We start from the raw sequence: 19,034 nt of genomic DNA, 5'->3' as shown, positions 1-19,034 counted from the left end.
ATACTTGGTGCAACTCTAGAAATAGACCAGGCAGGACCATTTGTAGATGGGAAAATAAATGAAGAAGGTGTTACTTTTTTAGTAGACACAGGTGCGACAAGATCAACTGTCAGGTCAACAGATGTTAGAAATCTTCCTCTCTCGGATGAAGCAATCCAAGTAGTTGGTGTAGCCAATACACAAATCAGAACACGTCTTACTGAACCAGTGAAAGTACAGATAGGGAAATTTTCAGACATGCACAGATTTATTGTCTGTGACACAAGCCCAGTGAACCTGTTAGGTAGGGATTTATTATGCAAGATGAACTGCACGATTTTCTGTACACCAGATGGAATAGCTTTTGAGACACCAGATGATGATGTTTTCTACCGCATGACTCTAGAAAATAGAGAAAATGAATTAATTGGTGCATTTCCAGTGTTCAATCCGGAGGATCTGCCTCAAATACTGAGAGACACAGTGAAAAAAGCAGTTTGGGATTTTACAGGAGAGGATGTGGGATTGATGAATAATGTAGATCCAGTGAAAATTGCAGTGAAAGAGGGAATTGCATATCCTAACATTCCTCAGTACAAAATGACACCAGAGATAATTGAAGGGATAACTCCTATAATTGAGAAAATGATTCAGCAAGGAGTCCTAAGAGAACTACTGAGTAGTCCGTGTAATTCACCGATAATGGGACTGAAAAAGCCTAATGGCAAGTTCAGGATCGTGCAGGACCTGAGAAAGGTTAATCAGATTGTGGTGGCATGTTGTCCCATCGTGCCAAATCCATCGGTGATTCTGTATCAAATTCCACATGATGCTGAGTGGTATACAGTGATTGATTTGTGTCATGCATTCTTTTCAATTCCATTACATCATGACAGCCAGCCAATTTTTGCATTTAGGTTTGGCCAGCGTATTTTAGCATGGTGTCGTATCCCACAGGGGTATACGGAGAGTCCTTCGATATTCAATCAATTGTTGAAAAGATCGTTGGAAAATCTGATCATGCCTGAAAGCTCAGTGCTAGTGCAATACATTGATGACCTACTTGTGGCATCAAAGACACGTGAAGCTTGTGAAGTGGATACCATAGCTTTACTGAATCATCTGGCAGATGGAGGGTTAAAGGTATCCCCAGCCAAATTACAGTTTTGTAAGAAAGAAGTGCATTATCTTGGACATAATATTGAGAAGGGTCTGAGAAAAGTGACTACTGACAGGATCAAAATAATCAGAGAAATGAAAGCTCCAAAAACTCAGAGAGAAGTGAGAATGTTCCTGGGTATGGTAGGATATTGTCGTCAGTGGATAATTAATTTTTCCCTGATAGCAAAGCCATTGATTAAATTGACAAAAAGTGACATGACAGATCCATTGGATCTAGATGCTGAACAATTGGCAGCATTTGAAGAGCTCAAAACAAAAATGTGTGAAGCTCCAGCTCTGGGTATGCCAGACTATGAAAAAGAATTTGAACTGTACTGCAGTGAGAGAAATGGATGTGCACTTTCAGTGTTAATCCAGAAACATGGACAATTGAGAAGGCCTATTGCGTACTTCTCATCGACACTTGACCCTGTAGCTGTGGGTTTACCAGGTTGTCTAAAATCTGTGGCTGCAACATGCAGAAGCCTGGAACAGAGTGAAGGAATCATAATGGGGTATCCTGTAAGGGTATTCGTACCTCACAATGTGGCGATTCTTTTGACAAGAAGCAGAACTCAGCATATGTCAAATAGTCGGTTGACTAAGTATGAGAAAGTGATTTTGGGAACATCAAATGTGACTCTTGAAAGATGTACGAATGTGAATCCAGCGACACTTTTGCCGGATATTGAGAATGTGGGTATAAAGATGGAAGATGATCATGATTGTTTGGATGTGCTTGAGTACTGTACGAAACCAAGACCAGATATCAAGGATGTTCCCTTGCCTGAGAATGATCATGTGCTGTTTGTGGATGGATCATGCCTGAGAGATGATAATGGTGTGCTTTGTGCAGCATATGCAGTGTGCAAAGTTTCAGAGGTTATGGAAGCATCACCATTGAAAGGAGTAAAATCTGCGCAAGTTGCTGAATTAGTGGCATTGACGAGAGCTTGTGAGATTGGGAAAGATTTGAGAACAACTGTATTGACTGATAGTCAGTATGGGTTTGGAGTGGTGCATGATTTTGGCCAACTGTGGCTACAAAGAGGTTTCTTGACATCGGGTGGAACTCCGATAAAGAATGCTGAGCTGATTGGAAAATTGCTTGAGGCGATACAGCTGCCTAAGGAGTTAGCAGTTGTGAAATGTGCAGCACATGTTTCAGGAGAGGATTTTATCACTGTTGGCAACAGGTATGCTAACGATGTGGCACAGTATTGTGCAAAACTGAATCAATCAATTAACAGGGAGAGAGAAAAGAAAGAAATGTCTTTCCCTTCTGTGATGTTTACTAATGTCCTAGAAACGTGGGATGAAGTAAAACAGTTACAAGATGAGGCAGGAGAAGAAGAGAAACGAGATTGGGTTAAGGCAGGATGTGCGCCAAGAGAAACAGACCATGTTTGGGTCTACAGAGATGGCAGACCAGTGATGCCAAACTCAATTTTGTCGGCAATGGCAAGGATGTATCATGGCCAGGGACATCTGGGGAGGGACGCGATGATTAGGTCCTTTAAACAGACCTGGTATAATGCAAAGTTTAGGACAATTGCGGAAAGCATCTGTCAAAGGTGTTTAATTTGTCAGCAGTTTAACACTGGGAAAAAGACAGTGGTGAGTTTAGGGACAATTGGCAGAGAAGGAGGTCCTTTCACAAGGATGCAAATTGATTTCATTGAAATGCCCCAAGTGAACAGACTGAGGTATGTCCTAGTGGTAGTCTGTTTGTTTTCAAGGTGGGTGGAAGCTTACCCGACAAGGAGGAATGATGGATTAACAGTGGCAAAATTACTGTTGAGGGAGTTGATTCCTAGGTTTGGGTTTCCAGTTACAGTTGAATCTGACAGAGGTAGACACTTTCAAAATGAACTCATTAGTTTGATTTGTGAAGCATTAAAAATACAGCAGAAGCTACATTGTGCATACCGACCAGAGGCTTCTGGTGTGGTTGAGCAGATTAATGGCACAATCAAAAACAGAATTGGAAAGATGTGCTTAGCCACTGGCATGAAATGGCCAGATGTTCTGCCTCTAGTCTTGATGACTATGAGATCTACTCCAGATAGAACTACAGGATTGAGTCCGCATGAAATCATTATGGGACGTGCAATGCGCCATGCATTCGTGCCTGTGAATAAGTTGATGACAATAACTGATGACATGATTTTGGATTACTGTAAAGGCCTGGCTGACGCAGTTCATTCTGTGTTTCACCAGGTTGGAGAAGAAGCTACCACACTTGAGAAGAAGCAAGCCCATGATCTGAGTCCAGGTGACTGGGTAAGGATTAAGGTGCACAGAAGAAGAAATTGCTTGATTCCAAGGTGGGGAAGGCCAAGACAAGTTATTCTGACTACAACGACTGCAGTAAAGTGTGCTGGAGTGAGACACTGGGTACATGCAAGTCATACTCTGAGAATTCCAAGTCCGAGAGAGGGAACTGGTGAAGAGTATTATGAAGAGTCAGATTCCAGTGATGGTGAAGATCCTGAAGATACAGAATCAGTGAGAAAAGAAGCAGAGAAAGCTTCAAGAGATTCACTGCGAGTATCAGAAGGGAGATCAGATTCTGATTCTGTGAAAGAGCCTGAAGTTTCAAGTAGCAGTGGAGGAAAAAGAAAAGAAAAGAGGAAACACATTGAGACTACTCCTGAATCAGAAGAGGAGGAGATTGAAGAGCCACTTGAGATTATTCTTGAAGAAACAGGGTCAGAAGAAGATAGAGAGGGACAGATTGCGGAAGACCCCCGAGGAGGTGTAGGGAACATTGATGAGGAGTTAGGTAAAGGGACAAATAGACAGCAAGAAGATTGCGTGTCGGAGACCCGAGGAGGGACAGAAGTAGGGAAGTCTCAAATAGTGGTGAAAGAATCTGTGAAAGAAAAGAAAACTGCTAAGAAACGAAAGCAAAAGGCAATTGAAACAGAATCGGATGATGAGAATGAACAAACAGAAGGTCGAGTTCTGAGAAAGAGAACTTCGATTGGAGAAAGGAGTGTTAAAGAAAAGCTGAAAAAGGTTGTGAAAGGAGATCGTTGGCCTAACAACAGAGTGAAAAGACTGAGATACAGGATAATAAGAGCAAATACATCGGGAGCTGAACAAGTGAATGAGGTATCCAGTCAAACTTCAAAGGCTGAAGAAGAAGAATTAAGAAGAACAAAAGAACCAGTAGAAATAAAAAGAGTTAAAAGACCCAACCAAAAGTACAGATCACCGGAATGGTCTTATGTGACACTGTCTGAAGAAGGAAAAGAAGAAACAGTGACTCAAGATAATCCGGAAGTGGTCTTGAGAAAAGTGGTTGAGGAAAATACTGGTGAAATTCTGAAAGTACTCTTGACTGACATCAGAGAAAAGTCAGATACTGAGGATTCTGACGTTGGAGATTTGATACAATTTGATGTTGAAGAAATTGGAGTGAAAAATGATGAGTATCCAAACTGAGTAAAAAGGATTCACTTGGACTAAGTGAACGGAAGGATCTTTGAAGAAGCTGAAGAGTTTGGAACAAACGTTGGAGATTTGAAGTTCTAATTACTGTAGTGGAGTAGAAGTTAAAGCAGAATGGCTAACATAGAGAATAACCCAAATAGATGTGCCTTCTTAAAAAAGTGGTGCAAGATGTGCTGCTGTTGTACTGGAATATTAATGCTTCTATGGGGTATTTTAGTTTTATTAGTTACTTTTAAGGTTGAATTTGGGATGGACACAGAAAATATGACTAATATAGAGAAGAATTCACAAAAAGAAGTTCCAATTAGAAATAGTTACATACACAAAGATAGGTCAATTAACAATTTTTCTAGTAATGTTTTTTCTAAACTGTTATATGAATATGTGAAGACAATGGAAGTGAGGGATTGCTATGTCTGCATGCAATTACCTGTATCCGTTTCAGAGGGTGTTACTTATCACCATTTACCAGCTACATATGGTATTTCTTGTAGTATTTTAAGTAGTGTTTTTTATTTGTTAGGGAAAATAGATTATAACATGTCTAACAGAGATAGTATTTTTGGGCATTTGCCAATGAACAAAGAGCTGAATCCAGCTAAAGAAGCTAACACTTTTGGTGAGATTTTTATTGAAGAAAAAGGACTAACATTAGATTACATTTTTAAGAATAATTTAACTTGCAGTTTGAAAGAAGAGGAGAAAGCTTTCCTGGATATGGTAGAGGAAAGAAGAGTGAACATGCATGAGAAAGGGGGAAAATATGAAGTGAGTGAAACTATTTGGGACATTGAGATGGGAAAAGAGTTGAGAAATGGGGCTAGTCCAACTTTGGCTCTAGATGCACCGCAGAAGGGTAAACTATGCATTACCAGAAGGAGATCCCAATATGATACATATTTTGTAGGGACTAGTGAGTGCCATGATACATACTTTGTTGCGACTGGTTGGGGTTTCAGAGGTGGAGAAGATACTATTTTTCCAGGAGTGTACTATGTGTGTGGGAACAAGGCTTATTACAAGTTGCCTGACCATTGGTATGGCACATGTTATGTGGGTTTGGTTTTTCCTAAGATTTTTCATACAGATAAAATAAGTGATGTAGAAGATATTAACCTATTAAAACGTTTTAAGAGAGAAACTTGGTCTGAAATTGTGGGAGATATTTTTGGGGTTTTGATTCCAGCAGTGGGAATTTCTTTAAATGCTTATGGAATTCGGAAATTGTCCACAGTGGTTGATCGTTTATCGACAAATACCGCAGGAGGATTTCTTTTGGTAAATACGGAGTTAAGTGCCGTACGTGCCATGTCTATGCAAAATCGACTTGCCCTTGATATTCTTTTGGCTAAGGAGGGTGGAGTTTGTGGAATCTTGAAAGTTCAACATTGTTGCACTTACATTCCTGATGAAAGCAGAGACCTGAAGGTCTATATAAAAAATATTACTGATTTGCATGAAGATTTAGTACCACTTGAAACTGGGAGTTTATGGACTAAACTAGCTAATAAGATGATAGCTGTTAAGGATTTTATTACAAAAATAGGTAGTACTATCGTAGGTAGAATATTGTTTCCCTTGTCTTGTATAATTGTTGCTTTGCTGATACTGAGATTGGTGTGTGTGTGTTGTAAAAACAGGAGAGGGAAAGAGAAATTGAAAAATGAAAAGAAAAATAAGAAATCGAATAATTTGAAAAGAGAACCAGAAGAAATTGAATTAGAAGAATTGAGGGAGAGTGTTTATTTAGAGACTAAGAGAGATGATGAAAGAGTGACTGGTGTTTAATGTTGTGTAAGGGGAAAAGACATTTCCGATTTCTCCTAAAAATGGGACTAAAATTTCACTAATTTTTTTTTTGGGTTTATTTGGTGATAAAATCACCAAAGGGGGGATTGCTGGAGCAGAGTTTTCTGTTAGAAAATTCTGGGGCTTTTGAAGCTCTGGCATGTCTATGCGTTTTATTAATTTATTAATAATTAACAACTAAATATTTGTCTTGTGCAAGTGCGTTCTATTAATCAACCTGTTTGTCCTAACACAAGAGAAGGTTACACGAGGGTTAGCATGCGTGTGCTGTTTTCGTATTTACAATAACGTGCAAGTTTTCATGTTTAAACGTTGCTGTGTGCTATTTATTTTAAGCACAAAATGCTGTCTGAATTAATACTTTATATGTTGCAAAGCTAGATAAATGCATACACATAAGGGTGTTAGTGGGGTTAACACTGTTTAATCATTATGATGTAGTAATCTTTATTTTGTCTCTTTAATTAAAGATGGTCTATTGTGGCCTATGGAGGCCTTCATGAAAATAACTGAGAATAATTTGAAGCCTGGCTGAGCTCTGGTGCAGGCAAAATCTGTGATGTGACAAGGGAGACCCCTGCTGGAGTTCAGTTAACAGAAAAACTGACGGTAGTCCTTATATGGAAATTTCCGGGAGGACATCAGCAAGCTTGGAGGATCTCCAAAAGAAATGATGTGTCCTTGGTGAACAATGAACCTCAGAAAGAACATTGTGCTAAAGCCGGTTTGCCGAGGGAAATGAGCGAGATGGATACTTTAATAGTTTCTAGTTCTTGGTTCCTGTTCCGTGATTTGTGTATTATGACTTTTCCTGAGCGGAGATTTCAAGATGTTGCAAAGTTACATCCCTTCCTTCTCGTTCTGCTCAGTGATACAGTTTTACTTGTCAAATTCATGTGGGTTTTCATTGTATTTTGCATTATAAAATGTTAGCTTAGGGAGGGCTCTCCCCGCACTTTCTTTCGTCGCCTTGCTGCGTGAACTTGCGTTGCTGAGGACTGATGCTGAGGACCTTATCCTGAAAAGACTTTTGAGAGACTGGTCCTGACCCGTTCTGACACTAGTTAGAATAGGTAACTATGAGAAATGATTTATTCTGACTTTATTCTGACTAATTTTAGATAAAGCAATATAACTTTTAAACATGGTATTGGTTGTTTCTTTTCTTGTTGTTTATTGAATACTTTTTGATTATTGTTTATAGATTGTTTATATTATGTTAGGCAACCACTAAACTGGTCCTATCGCCTAGATATAGATGCAGGGTGCTTTAGGAGTTTTCTTCCCACAGGTTTGCTGCTGGTAGGGTATTGGAGCGTATGTTAGTGAAATGGGCCCTAGCGTATGATGAACGTATGTGCGTGCAACTGTGAAATTACTCTATCTGTGGTAGTGGGCATAATTTAGGTACCCTGATCTGTATCACCTCCAAGCATAGAAAACGTCATACTACGTAGATGCAGCAGACGCATGCGCAGTGAAATTCCCGCATTTTGTCGGCCATTTTAATGACACTTGGGTTACCAGTTAGTAATACACATAGGCACGCGTCCCCTAGATATTGTATAACGTGTGTAATGCAATTATTAGTATTTACAAACAGGTTGATTAAAGTGTTACACGTTACTTGAGAGGATTGCATCTGAGCAAGTTTATTCTTTACGAAACCTTGCTCCATCAATACCTCTTGCCTCTTTATTTGTCATTGTTTCCATTAGGGAGGGAGGTGTGTGGTATCCTGCTCTCTTCTCTGTCTAGTACTTTCTCTGTATTCTGTACTCTGCTGCTCAACCAGTGTAAGTGATGTCACAGAATGATTCCCGTGTGTATGTTTTGAGTGGAATTGTCAGTTGCTGTATGTGGGTTGAGCAGCAGGGATGCTGCTCCCGGTGGGGCTGATTCTCTTGATACTACTCCTAATACTACTACAACCATCTTATCATCAAATGTTCCTGACCTGATTAAACTGAAGAATAAATCTACCTTTTGGAATCAACTACTTTCCAGCGTACCTCCTTTCACTTACCTTGTTGGCAGAGAGAGCAAAACCCAAGAAACAAAAGCTTTATATCTGTTTTGTAGACCTCAAATCCTCTTTTGACTCTGTTCCTCGCAAACTTCTTTGGGTAAAGCTATCAGCATGGGGCGTAGCAAAACAACTGTTGGACATGATCATATTGTTGTATTCAAACACATGGGTGCAGGTAAAATTGGGTGATGGAGGAAGTACCACTCACCACCTTGAAACACATAGTGACCTTTAATAGGGCTGCGTACTTGCCCCTTGTCTTTTTAACCTATGTATGGCTGCCATACTCGTCATTTGTGTAATGTTAATGCACATTCTCCAAACCTTGTAGGCAAAATATTAAATATTTACAATATGCAGATGACACTATATTGTTAAGTCACACGCAAATAGGGCTTCAAACATTGATAGAGTCATTTGATCAATATCTCTTAGCGAATGGTTTACAAATAAATACCCAAAAATCAAAAGTTATGATAATAGGATCAACTAAATCAGATAAGAAATTATGGAAAATAAACAGATTATCAATCGAATCAGTAAAGCAGTGTAAGTATCTAGGAGTTATGCTTGATGATAGGATGACTTATAAACACCATTTTATTAATGTCACCGTCACGTGCACAAGCATCAATACTGATTGACACTACAAATTGCTTGCAAATGTAATATGAGTGCCGCGACTGCGCACTGTGCGCGGCACAGTGAGCACAGTGCGCATGTTGGGTTTGGCCGGCTGCATTTTCGTGGCCAGGAACCCAACATGCGCACAGTGCCCTTTGAAAAGCAAGCACAAAGTGACTGGGGGTTTGACGCAAACCACAGACCCCAGTGGTTGAAAAATGAGCGGCGAGTTTACCTGCTCACCCCAATCCTGGTGCTGCTCTCTTACAGAGAGAGCCTCTCTCTGTAAGAGAGCAGCGCCAGGATTGGCTGCAGTGCTGTCGTTACAGTAGCAGAGGAGGCATCGACTTGGCACCGCGGGGTGGGAGGGCCCGCCCAGCGTCCAACATAGTAATGCGATGCCCAATCACTGTAATGGCTTATTGTTAAGCCATGCAGTGATTGGGTCATTCTGCCATTGCTGGGCAAACCGGGCCGGCCCTTCCTCCTCCTCTCAGTCTCACAGTCACAGTGGAGGGAGCTTGTGACTGTTAATGTACTTAAGTTCAGTTGTTATGGTTCAGGGTCCGTGACAGGTGGTTGCTGAGGTGTGAGGCCATGATCACACCTTTGCGCACACAGCACAGCAGCAGTGAATTATATAACCAATATATTCTAAACTGGCCAAGTGGCCATATTATCAAAAATAAGTGTTGGGGCCTGGCCTGTCTCGCGAGTCGCGACTATGTCTGTAAATAAATGTAATACGCACATGATCATCGCATCGCATGGAAGGCGGGGTGGGCCTTGAAAGTTAATGAATGGCCCTGGCACCCGCGGCGTCACATTACATAAATAAGTTTGCTGTCTTTCAGCGCAGCGGCAGCGCACTTACTGTAACTTTTTACATAATCCCGGGCCGCACCGCACTGATTTGCAATCGCATGCACATCGCATGGAAGGCGGGATGGGCCTTGAAAGTGAATGGAATGGCCCCGCGGTGCCACATTATAAATAAGTTTGTTGTCCCGGCGTCTGCGCAGCGGCAGCGCGTTTTTATAGTCCCGGGCACAGTCGCTCCTGGCCGCACCGATTCGCATCGCATGGAAGGCGGGGTGGGCCATGAAAGTTAATCCATCGTCTCGGGTGGACATAACATGGATGGATGCCATTGCCAACTAAACAAAATAATATATTTCCTGGCTTCCAGCCCTGCCCCGGGCCAGCCGTGAGCTTCATAGGCCGGCCAATGCGGCAATGAAGCGTAGGTGCGTTAGCATGAAATTTAATTGACTGTTTTAATATATACAACGCCTGAGATTTTATGGGTGCATGTTTTTGTCTTGTATGTAGCGCTGGCATTAGTGGATTCATAGCACTTGAGTGTCCAATAATACAGGTTTAGTTCACCAGCCTCAAAGCGCTGGTAAAAGAGAGCCTCGGTTTATCGAGTGAGGAACAATGATGGCTATTGTGACCAGATAGTGATTTCTCCCGTATCAGTATGGGGGAGGGCGAGGTTCCACATACACCAACCATTACGCTATTGTCTGGCAAAATAAATGTGGTCAAATCCAGACTGCTCATGGTTTCATGAGTTCACAATCCACTAAAATTGAGGGTCCATTTATTTATGCTCATTTGGCGCCCGGCTCCTCCTTAGTGTTCTAAAATGTTCCCCAGGCCAGTGCAACTGCGCTTAGCGCCAGACACTAACTGTTTACCCTGTGTGCCGCTTAACCATTGCACTGACGACACGTGGGTTAGACAGTGAACATTGTTGTCCCAGAGAAAGGGGCCAACACACACAGTCATTCCCAATTCTCAAAAGTGCTGCTCGGTTCCCCTCGATAGCAGTAAGGAAGTGGAACATACTACTGTACATATGTGTGCTATGTTTTCATCAGCACAGTCCTCCTTTGCAATATTATATGTGTGCGTGCCCCCCTACTAAGGTGTTACCCTATTTAAAGAATTTGAATATAAATAGTTAAAAACAGCATGAGCCACAATCATAAACGCATTTGCATGTGCAAGTCCTTCTTTAGTCCTCAGCAATGCATTGTATCTCGAAGTCTGTTATGAAACTCTGTGGTTATACTGAATAAGCAGCTACCTATGTTACATGACATTTCTTTATTAATGTAATAACTGCACTTTCACCATTGCTTTATTAACCTTCCTGCTTTCTCAAATTTGCTTGAAAATGCACCATTTGTCCACTCTTTTTTCAAAACAATTCTTGGAGAGAGAACCCCCCAAACCCCCGTAGGTTGTTTTGGCTCGCTCGCTGGGGTGCAGTATGACAAGATTTTTACACCTCACCACTTTCAAATGTCACCAGCCGCCACTGCAAACTATGAGTGAAAACGTGCCGCCAAGCGATTCTATTTTGCCTTCAAGGGCATGTTTCTATTTTAGCAGCTCATTTTGTCAAGTTTAACCTCATAGCTGAGAAAAAATTAATTCAGGATAATCTTTTGGTTAGGTTATAGTATCAGATAGTGGCTATATTAGCAACCATTTTGATCTATTTATGTAAATATGTTAGCTAGTAAAAATCTACCAAGACTAATATTGTTGATAATATATGATCAAAGGCACAAAGATATCTTAAGAGGCATGATTGCCAAGGAATTGCTCAAAGACACCTCCTTTATTGGGCCGGGTGAGGCAGCCAAGATTGATTATATGGAAGGTTTTATTAATATATATCGGAAAATTGTGATTAATAATTAAATGAAATATCCTTACCTTGCTGTGAATGAAAAATATATTTTATAATATTTTATGCGACCTCAATGGTTTATTATTGTATGTTATTTTTACCACAATATTTGGAATTAACATGTTCAATGAGTTTGAATAATGAAATTCGTTGTTTTTCTTTTTTTCCATGATTGTAATGATTTGTAGTAATTGGACAATAAAGCACAATTCATTTCTCCATTCATTAAATTCATTCACTTGCACTCTATCAGCTGGAAACGCACATTTTTGAAAGACTATACCCAGTTTTGATAGAACAAGAGAAGATCTTGTTCCTTTGAATAGGATTGCGACCAGAATCAGAATTCTCTTTATTTGGCTGAAAACAGCCATAAAAGCATACAAGACGTGCAAAATAGCAATAGAATCCATATAGATTATTTAAAACACACAGCTAAATTACATAAACTCATCAGGTTTAGTATATTAATGACCAACAATCTGAATAAAAACAGTCTGGGATGAGCACAACCAAGTTTAACACAGAGTCAGGTACTAATTCATCAATCTACTAAATTTAATCTAAAAACATCGGCCTTCGGGAGCGGACTGCAGCTTTGAGAAATAGAGTCTCATGTCCACACGTTTCGTCATCTGGTATAGCGAGTAAAAAATGATATGCTTGCTCACAAATGGTATGATAAATTTTTTGGTATACATTTTAAAATATTCACAAAAGAAGAGAAAATGTACCACAGTTTGTTTGTGCAAATTAGTATAAGGGTGTTCTCTTGAATCGAGCTGGGGTTGGTGCTCAGCCAGATAACTAAGAAAATATTTCACTATACCAGCACGAAAGCTGAACACTAAAATTCTTTCCCAGCTCTTATTAGTATTCTGCAGATAGTTGGTAGAAATGACCCCGGAATTAAGATATAAATAATGCTTAAGACTTGATTTCTTTCTTTCAGCCCTCATCCTCTCATCTTTGGGTCGCTCGAGCAACAAGACTGCACCACGTGGCGTAATTAAGCACTATGTGCAATCCGCACTGGACCAGTGCATACGACAGAGCCCAGGTGGCTGTTATTTGTGGTTATTTTATTTTTGGGCACTTTTTTGTAGAGCAAAATGCATCCATGACGCATTTTGTGCTAATATACATCCCCAAATGCCAGCTCTTCATTTTATGTAATTATAGGTGAATATGCATAAGCAAATTATGTACATTTTGCACATACTTGGCTAGCAACTAGCAATAAGCTTGTTTCCCTTAAGTGTTATGAGGACTAGATAACTGCCATGAAGTCAATCGTTGTACAGGAGGGCTAATTCGTCTGCTGCATGCATGAAGATCTACAAGCCATTGGCCGCAAGATGCTGTTACTGAAGTTAAAAACTGAAACCTACCTATCACAATTAGTGCAAATAACACACATCTGAACTGGCAGGGGCATGAAGGCATCTATAGAGACTGCACTGAGAAAACGAATAGAGGATATCAGCGACATACAAGCGAGAACATTTCTAGCTAATGCTGGCTGTACACCGAACTGAGCATGACTGCCACAAGCACGCTGCCCTTAAAGAGTTAAAACGCCTCATCGGATACCGAATGGCCACAAAGGAGCAGAAATGTTGTGGCTATTGTCATGAGACAAACACAGGGAGATGATGGATGGAGCACTGAAACTTTTCAGACACTCATCCCCAGTCACAGACCTGGGTTGAATCCGTCATCATTCCTTAGCCCACTTCGCCACCTCAGTTCAGACCATGCTATATGCAAATCAGTCTTGACCCTGTGCCTCATGGGAACTGTCCAGCCCGAACTGCCATGCCAGGTTTTCCCTGAACCGGAAACAAGCATCCTGGGACCGGTTCCACTTGCTTGATCTGTGACTGGGGGTGAGTGTCTGAAAAGTTCCAGTCCTCCTTTCCATCATCTCCTTGTGTTTGCTTCGTTCGCCCTAAGTTGGCAGGGTATGCCCGGACGTGGGTCACTTTCTCACTTTGCCACTGGATTCAAGCTAGCCTGGCTGATGAGGGGTGTTACCCTGAAACCGGTCCCAGGATGCTTGTTTCCGGTCCAGGGAAGACATGGCTTGGCAGTTCGGGCTGGACTGTTTCCATGAGGCACAGGGTCAAGACTGATTTGCATATAGCTGTGTCTGAACTGGGGTGGCGAAGTGAGCTAAAGAACAATGATGGATTCAACCCAGATCTGTGACTGGGGGGGTGTGTCTAAAAAGTTTCAGCGCTCTGTCCATCTTCTCCTTGTGTTTTCTTTGTTCACCCTAAGTTGGCAGGGTATGCCCAGAGGTGGGTCACTTGCTCACTTTGCCTCTGGATTCAAGCTAGCCTGGCTGATGAGGGTTGTTAGCCCGAAACCGGTCCCAGGATGCTTGTTTCCGGTCCAGGGAAGACATGGCTTGGCAGTTCGGGCTGGACTGTTTCCATTAGGCATAGGATCAAGACTGATTTGCATATAGCTGTGTCTGAACTTGGGTGGCGAAGTGAGCTAAAGAACGATGGATTCAACCCAGATCTGTGACTGGGGGGTGTGTGTCTGAAAGGTTCCAGCGCTCCGTTCATCATCTCCTTGTGTTTGCTTTGTTCGCCCAAAGTTGGCAGGGTATGCCCAGGCGTGGGTCCCTTGCTCACTTTGCTTTTGGATTCAAGATAGCCTGGCTGATGAGGGCTGTTAGCCCAAATCCGGTCCTAGGATGCTTGTTTCCGGTCCAGGTAAGACATGGCTTGGCAGTTCGGGCTGAACCGTTCCCATGAGGCACAGGGTCAAGACTGATTTGCATATAGCTGTGTCTGAACTGGGGTGGCGAAGTGAGCTAAAGAACAATGATGGAATCAACCCAGATCTGTGACTGGGGGTGAGTGTCTGAAAAGGTTCAGCACTCTGTCCATCATCTCCTTGTGTTTGCTTTATTTTCATGAGTTACAGCACTGATAAAAGCTTAAAAGGAAGCATAGTCAAAATACCACACATGAATACACCTCAACCCAGCAAGGCGGGCATGCCTGCCTCCCTAGAGGAGTCCCCTTTGCACCAGCTTGTTCTAAGACACCAAACAGGCTTGCAAACTGCGCCTTTTGAGATAACTCTATGTGTGCTGCAGAACCAGGCAGCATCGGTAGCACCAGTGATAGATAGCCAAGTAGACTTAGATGTCAATAGGAAACAAGCATTTACAATGCAACGGTCTCGGCATTGTTAAAGTTAGAGCTATTGGCATTGCTCATGACATTATTTTTGTTTATGTTTTTGTTTTTAAAACATTTAATAGGCGGCAGGGTGGGATGTAGTATGGTGTATAGTAATCTTCTGGATGTCCTTTAGTGGCGAGTAGTCTGGAAACAGAGTATATAGTGTGGCTGTTCAAAAAGAGGCAGGCAAGGTGCAGAGTAGACTTCTGTAGTACTTTCAGCTTTCTTATCAACTGTGCACTGATCACTGACACCCTATATTAGCAGATGAAATTGTGGCATGCTCCAGACTAGAGAAGAAATGCAAACCACCTGGACTGTTTCCTCAATTGAATTTTATGTTGGTGTTTGCCCATAACTTTGCTGTGCGCGTGGTTTCAGATTGTGGGCTGCGTGCAAGTCACTAACAAAAGCTTTATTTTATGTACAACTCTTACTTCCTGTAAGAAACATACGTGAAGACATTTTTTGGGGCTGAGGAAACACATGCAGGGCAGACACCAGTCATGTGACGTATTTGACTAGGCAATTACCCCTTTTTGCAAGTCTACACTCAATCACAGCACAGAATGACTAGCAATGTCTGAGGCAGGAACTTTGTACATATTTACCTACTGAAATGTTATTGAGCTGCTGTGTTTCTTCCAACGGGTAATCGAGTCCCTCACACAGCCTATGTTGACCAACTAGTTACAGCATAGGTAGGTTTGCTTTTCCATACATTTATAGCGGTCTGGCATAACCTATTTGTGTATGGACTGCGCACAAAGCAACAAGCGTCAGCAGTGGCAAAATGTTAAACGAAACTTAAGACACGTTATTGTGGGGCCGTAATTTATTTCCTCCAACATCCATGTGGCAGATCTAAGCACGATCTGGAATAGATTGATAAGTGTGTAATAGATACAACAGGGGGACCACAGACCCCCCTCGAGTTCTCAAGAAAACGGGAGACTCAATATCGTGCATTACTGAAGAGGTACTCAAATATCAGACAGCTTGTAAGGGTTGATGTAGCAGAACTCGGGGTTTTCAACACTACACTGAAAACGTTTATTGTACACGTTAACTGTTTGCATTGCTTGCAGTGTACTGCAAGGTCCACTTAAAATGCAACTCCGGCTGTATCTTAAACTGTTTGTGACATTAGCCAGAGATGCAGCTATCACTGGACTGGCCTCCTCGTTACCAGCCACATTTCTCAGCTCAGTGTGCGCACACATCATGAAAGCACAAACTGACTCTCAATGGCGCCTTCGCACTCAAGAGGCTCACTTCGGAGATTGTACACCATCCTAAACGGATGCTTTATAAAAATGTAAAGCTTGCGGCAAAAAAACAGGAAAACCGCGAGGTACTGTGGTTTTATGGATATTCCCCTTTCATTCACGATCACCGCGATGGTAACAATCCTAACTTTTCTTATTAATGTTCAGAACAGCGCTGGTTTTAAATGAGATGACGTGTGCAATGGTTTTTAATAACGAGGCACAATACAACCGTGGTGCTGTAAAGGACAGGTAACAGCAGACTCAAGACTTCATAGCACTTTACTTCTCGGGCGGTACTTTATGACAGTCAAATACCGTGGATCGTTCAGCATACACTTCAAGATTTGACGTGCACCTCATCTACACCCGACTCCATTTTAAATCGTATTAAAATCGTGGATGGTAACCTTGTAATAGGTTTACGGTGTTCCTGTCGCTGAACTTGTCTTTCATACACGTTTTTCAAGTTTAAAGCTGTAAATGGTGTGTAACTTTACATTTTAAGATCTGAAACGCACTTTAAATTCTCCTCGGCATCCTTATGCAGTTTGGGAGGACTGCTAACGTGTAAGGGGGCCTGTGATTTGTTCCACCTCAGCCAATTCTAGTGTGCCGCTCAGAATTCCGAAGCTCGGATTGGCTGCGGTGTATTTACATGCCTCTGTCCGTGCAGTCGTCCGAAAGCGTGTCCTTTGCCGCCGCTCAGATTAAAGTGACCTGGCAGCCTGAGTTGGCTGTGTCCATTTCTATCCCATGAGGAGTGTTGATTACGCATATGCTAGGCTTGGCAGCTGCCGCATGTTCTTTAAGGGTACAAAGGAAAAGGAAGGGGAGCGGGAAGTAGGGCTTCCCGAACAACGGGAGGAAGGGGCCGTCGCAAGTAGACAGACAGCAGAGGCAGCAGTTACACGAGGAAGATAGCTCAAAAGGACACACTTTTGTAAAGTTCTGCAACAAACAAAGAAGTAGCACCTATAAACAAGTCAGAGCAACACGCATCGCGCAAAAGTGAAACCGCAATGCAAAAGTATACAGACGGCTCACTTTGCTAAAGCCGAATGGAAAGAGAAAAGCAAATCAATGACCGGTGGCAGACGAGACAAACAAACAAGGAAAATACCTTAGAAATAACGCACAACTGCAAAACAAGATCCTCACAGCCAGAGAACAATCGTCACAGCTAGAGAACAGCAAAACAATGGCGGATGGAAGCTCCGAAACTTTTTCGTATTCGGGGGCGTGTTCCTGCTGTTCTAAAAGGGCGTGGCTAAAAAGTGGAAAGAACAGCAAGGAACACGCCCCCGAATCTGAAAAAGACGGAGCCTATTTGGAGGGACGGCTCTCTCCTCCAATGGCGGGCCTCCGTTTAGGAAGCCAGCCAATGGAGGAGAGGCAAAAAGAGAGGCGGGCTAAGGAGCCACTCTAGGAAACATTAAATCTCGACTTCCGGTTCTGCCTTCGGCAGACCGGTAGTCCTCGACCTAAAAAGTGAATAGAACTCGAGCCCAATTTAAATCTAATTTTACAATGCTGTACTTTTTGCCTTCAGTCCGCAAATGGTGAAAAACTGGTGGCAAAACACAAGAGGCACAAAACAACATACATGTGGGACTGGAATTCCTTGCAAAGGTTAAAGCCAGGGTTGACTTTAGGGCAATGTGACTGGTGCGGCAGCACTGGGCTCTGTCCTGTGGACGGGGCACTGACCGAGGGGGGTGTGCACGAGGGTGGGGCGCTAAGCGCTATGTTTATCAATAGCTTATGATTGGAGAGATTAAGCCACTTTTGCCCGGTGGTAGTGAGAGAATCCGAGGAGGCAGTGGTGAGGTGTAGATGCTCCAAAAAGGATTGTCGCAGGGGGTGCCACCGGCGCTAAAGCCGGCCCTGGTTAAAGCATTCAAGATAAAGGGGCCACTTCTGTACATCATGTGAAAGAGTATTGCGATGTTGACATTCCCTATTTCATGCGTTTTAAGTATCCTGGCTGCCAAGCAATGCCTACATTACAATGGATTTGTTTTTGGGCTAAACACACACAACCTTCAGAAATAGCAATTCTGTTTCTCAAAGGTATTAAACACGCCCGATTGCATCCCGATGTTAAAACACTTCTAAAACATTGTTGATCGCAGAGACCCATAAACCAGCTGTAGGACCAAGGGATCAAAGCTATTTCAGTCCTTCATCCTTCAGGGTGACAGCCAGACCCTAACCACAGGCCACGTGACGTGCCCCAAGGAAAGGACTTATGGATGTACCAAACACAGAGGTAAAATGGGTGTGCTGACTCCATATCACGCTGGGTACTGTGAGAAAACACGGCTGTTACCTTAATATGTTACTTGAAACGCGCTGTGATCTCCGCGTTACCCTCGAGCTGCTCACAATGTCAACTAAGAGTCTGTAACTTTTATTCCCACAGCCAAGCCGCCTCTCTCAGCCCCCTTGAAGCACCCTACTGCGCACAGAACTGGGCAGGGCATTCCCTTCTCTGCTTCTTTGTAATGTAGATTTGAACCTTAGTCTCAAAGTTTAAGTGTGAAATTGGAACTGATATGTATTTTTTATATTAGAATTATCAATTATGATACAACGACCGATCGTGCTGCAGCCAGATGATTCGGACATCTTCTTCCCACCTTGTCCACAAATAAATTATCAGAAGCGAGCATTGAAACCTTCTGTAACATCTCAGGGTACTTAATGGATAAAGTAAAATCTGAGTCCGTGAGGTGGAATTGTGTTTTTAAGTCTGACAGTGATAAAAAAGATGTAGGCACTACAATTGTGCC

At 42.3% G+C, this 19,034-nt stretch overlaps 1 long non-coding RNA gene across 1 annotated transcript in view; it reads right to left on the bottom strand.

The window, feature by feature from the left end:
* Nucleotides 1–17,473, bottom strand: part of LOC146832822 (uncharacterized) — a 244,730-nt gene extending 227,257 nt beyond the window's left edge. The window contains exon 1 of the long non-coding RNA XR_014960176.1: nt 17,363–17,473. This is a non-coding gene — a long non-coding RNA (uncharacterized LOC146832822). The remainder of the gene's footprint in view (nt 1–17,362) is intronic.
* Nucleotides 17,474–19,034: the final 1,561 nt, after the last annotated feature.

The sequence above is a fragment of the Triturus cristatus genome, chromosome 4_2 (genome assembly GCF_964204655.1).
Source record: "Triturus cristatus chromosome 4_2, aTriCri1.1, whole genome shotgun sequence".
Classification (NCBI taxonomy): domain Eukaryota; kingdom Metazoa; phylum Chordata; class Amphibia; order Caudata; family Salamandridae; genus Triturus; species Triturus cristatus.
The sequence above is the reverse complement of the archived record's forward strand: the minus strand, read 5'-3'. Positions and strand labels throughout refer to the sequence as shown.